Source organism: Bombina bombina, chromosome 4, assembly GCF_027579735.1.
Source record: "Bombina bombina isolate aBomBom1 chromosome 4, aBomBom1.pri, whole genome shotgun sequence".
Classification (NCBI taxonomy): Eukaryota; Metazoa; Chordata; class Amphibia; order Anura; family Bombinatoridae; genus Bombina; species Bombina bombina.
Genome location: NC_069502.1, coordinates 608,834,583 through 608,839,158, shown reverse-complemented (window position 1 = coordinate 608,839,158; position 4,576 = coordinate 608,834,583).

Here is a 4,576-nt window from a genome sequence, read left to right as displayed (position 1 = left end):
TATAAGTTTTAGGCTTTTTTTGTTAAAATCAGATATATCGTTACAATTTCTTCTTAATCGTTTAAATTGCCCATAGGGGACATTTTACTTCCAGGGTAGGTGATGGTTACTGGTAAAGTCCAAATAACTATTACAATCTACATTTTTAAAATGGTTTTTGGACTCGATATCACCACTCACTCTGGATAATGTTAGATGTAAATCCAAATAAACTACAGATTCTGTTTCTATAGAGCTAGAAAAAGTGAGTCCCATATTATTAGTGTTAAGACGTTTAATGAATGATTCAGCTGAGATAAAATCACCTGTCCATTGTATAATAAGATCATCTATGTACCATCCATAGAATACCAGGTTTGCCCCAAAGTCAGAGTTATATATATTCTCATGCTCGAATTTGCCCATGTATAGGTTCGCAAAACTGGGGGCAAACCTGGTACCCATGGCAGTACCCCGTGTCTGCAAATAATATTCATCCTGTAATATGAAATAATTATGTTCAAGGATGAAAGATATGAGTTGAAGTATAAACTGTTTCTGTATATGAGGCATAAAGATGTCACCTTCTAACACATCTTGGATCACTTTTAGACCCATATTATGTGGGATATTAGAGTATAGTGCGTTCACATCGCTTGTTATCCATGACCAGTTGTTGCTAGTAGGTAAATTATTAAGTTTCAATAGAAGATCCGAAGAGTCACGTATATATGATTCCAATGCAACCACATATTTTTGCAGAAAGGAATCTACGTATGCTGATACATTATCTGTTAAACTCCCAATACCTGCAATGATGAGTCAACCAGGTGGATTTTTTGGTCTTTGTGGATTTTTGGGTGGTGATAATAAAAAGCTTTATTAGGTTTGATTGGAATTAGATTTTCTCTTTCATTTTTATTAATAATTCCTTCTTTAAAACCAAAGTCTATAATACCCTTTAGAGTTTTTAGGTATCCATCAGTAGGGTCTGTTTTAAGTTTTTTATAATATTCTTGTTCATCTAAGATGCGTCTAGCTTCCAAAAGATAATCTGTGAGGTTTTGTAGGACAATACCCCCACCCTTATCCGCCTGGCGGATCACTAATTCAGAGTTTGTTTCTAAGATTATCTAGGGATATTTTTTCCCCACTATTTAGGTTATGTCTTCCAAAAACTTTTTAGGTAGTTTCGAAAAATCATCCAAAACCATTTCTTTAAAGAGTTCAATATGGGCGTTTTCTAACATCGTTGGTGTGAAGTTAGATTTCTTTTTAAAAGAGGTATGTACATAGTCGTCTAAAAGGTGCTCCGCTAACAAATCTGGCTCACTATATATGATGTTAGTTGTGATTCTACTTTCCATTTGGTTAGTAAGAATGGGCATAGTATTTGTTTCTTTTAGTTTTTTGTCAGCAAAATATTTTTGCAAGGATAGTTTGCGTGTGAAGTTATTCAGGTCAACGAACAAATTGAACATATTATGTTTGTTTGATGGACTAAAAGAGAGCCCTTTACCCAAAACTCTTATCTCATCATTAGTTAGATGGTGAGAGGATAAATTGAAAATACCTTGTTTTAGTGTCTGTAATCTCTTTTTTTTGGAAGCTCTATTACGTCCTCTGGATCCTCTTCCACAAACCCTCTTTTTGCTTTTGATTTGGGGGTATACGTGGTAAGAGATTCGAGATAATGTGCTTTCTTGGTTTGGGAATATCTTGGTGTAGGGCTCCTTTCTAAAAAATGATGATGTTCACTGTGTGTGTTCATATTTCTCATTCTTTCAGAGTAAGGGGAAACTACTGGAACCTGATAATGTTCATCATGTGTATTCATGTTTCAAGTTCTTTCAGAGTAAGAGGAAGTTGTTGGGACCTGACCATCTGTTTGTTGTAGGGGTAATTGTTCTAACATCCTATGTCTGTTAGAATAATGATTAGCCTCCCTCATATGCTGATTACGATTATCAGTTCATTTTTGTCTTAAATCGTATGGGCGGGGTTCTGGTGTTTGCAAATTATTTTTGTTGTAATAATTTCCATTGTAGTAGTTTTTGTTTTTGTTATAATTTTTCTTATTTTTGTTCTTATTCTTAGTCTGCCTATTGACAATAGTTCACCCTTGATTATCATTATAATTACTGTAATCAGTGGTCAGTGTATTTGTGTTAGAGGATTCACTAATGTCTGTCAGAAGATTTTTTGTATTTTCTTTATTATAAGTATATACTATATCATTCAAATAGTCATCCTCGTCTCTAGCCATTTTTTTCAACTTAATGGCAATAATTTCTTGTTGAAATGTATCTGCTTTTTCTAAAACCATTTTATTTAGTTCTTCATATTCCTTATGTAACTTAAAGGGACAGTCTAGGCCAAAATAAACTTTCATGATTCAGATAGAGCATGTAATGTTAAATAATTTTACAATTTACTTTTATCACCAATTTTGCTTTGTTCTCTTGGTATTCTTAGTTGAAAGCTTAACCTCAGAGGTTCATAAGCTAATTTCTTAGACCTTGAAGGCCACCTCTTTTCAGAATGGTTTTTAACAGTTTTTCACCACTAGAGGGTGTTAGTTCACGTATTTCATATAGATAACACTGTGCTCGTGCACGTGAAGTTATCTGGGAGCAGGCACTGATTGGCTAGACTGCAAGTCTGTCAAAAGATCTGAAATAAAGGGGCAGTTTGCAAAGGCTTAGACACAAGATAATCACAAAGGTTAAAAGTATATTATTATAACTGTGTTGGTTATGCAAAACTGGGGAATGGGTAATAAAGGGATTATCTATCTTTTAAAACAATAAAAATTCTGGTGTAGACTGTCCCTTTAAAGTCATTAAGTTGACTCTGTAGGTTCTCAATTTCTAAACTTGTTTTTTGTAACAAAGTTTCCCTGTGTGCTATTAGCAAATCTATTAATTTCAACGAACAATTTGCTAAAATATCCTCCCATTTGGAGAGTAACTCTGGGTCATTTTTAAAGGAACAATTTTTGAAAATACGCAAAACTCTGGGAACTTGTTTTTTACGGACATACTTTTTTAAAGTGTCTAGGTCCCACCAGTGTCTACATTCAATATTAATCAATTCTTCAAATTTAGAAAAAAAACATGGTAGGAACATTAGTAGTAGATATTTGTTGTGAATCAGTGTTAGGCTGTTTGGGAACATTAGATGTTAATAACATTCTTTGGTTGTGTCTTTCATTATTAGACAACATGATGATTGCAGCACCCTATAAGCAGGCCTAGTGTGCTTAGATCAACAATATAAATTGTGTAAATAGGTGCGCTATCAAAGATAATAAAAGTATAACAATAAAAAATAAAAATAAATATCACCAAAATAAGGAAGATATCCTGTGAATATACAAAATAAGCCGGTGATCTAATCATAAGAGCAATAAGATAGAGTACCACAAATATAAAATATGCTTAAATGTAGAAAGAAAGGCAGCTCTCCTCGAGGTATAAGGCCATCCACATCGAGTTATTCTATAAGAAAATAGAGAAGGTGCCACATAGCATAATTCTGTGTGAAATGTTAGGAAGATAATTCAAACTCTGATACACTCACGTTTTGTGAAGCACCAAGATGTGGTGCAGGCTGGGCAGACCGGAACCTTAGAGTTGTCCAGTGAAACTCTCCTCTTAAGCTCACAGGAACCAGGTCTCACTCCCTTGGCAATGGGTAATGGAATCGTAACCCTTGGGGATCCACCTCACTGTTCCCACCTCCAGGTGTTGGAAGAATAGAAGCAAAATAAATCCAAAGTAGCAAGTTTGGTAATCATGGTATTAATCAATGGAAAAAGGGTGTGTATTTTTAACAGACATTTGTATTGGCAACATTGGTGTATATTAAGTAGCAAGATTGAAATGTTTTTATCAGCCTGAAGAAACAGTACTGGTTACTGAGAAATGCGTTGCTGTATTTCTGTGTTAATAAACACTTGTTTTTATGCAACTTGCTACTTTGGATTTCTTTTGCTTCTAATCTTCCAACACATGGAGGTGGGAACAGTGAGGTGGACCCTCAAGGGTTATGATTCCATTACCCATTGCCAAGGGAGTGAGACCTGGTTCCTGTGAGCTTAAGAAGAGAGTTTCACCGGACAACTCTAAGGTTCCGGTCTGCCCAGCCTGCACCACATCTTGGTGCTTCACAAAACGTGAGTGTATCAGAGTCTGAATTATATTCCTGACATTTCACACAAAATTATGCTATGTGGCGCCTTCTCTATTTTCTTATAGAAAAACTACTACATCTAGTATTTTTTATGACCTCCATGATTTCTAAGGACAGCACCAAGTCTTCTAGGCATGGAATGAACAAGTTGGCGACATATTGCAACATCTATTTTTTTCTATTCTAAAAGAACAAACTCTTTTAGAGCCTGGATGCTGGATGGAGAGTGATTCTCAACTTGTCTCTTCAGAATTCCCCCTAGATGTTCGATTGGGTTCAGATCAAGAGAAATACTTGGCTACTGCATCACTTTTACCCTATTCATCTCCAGAAATGCAATAGTGACCTTAGATGTGTGTTTTGGATCATTGTTATGTTGGAAAACTGCACAACGACCAAGGGC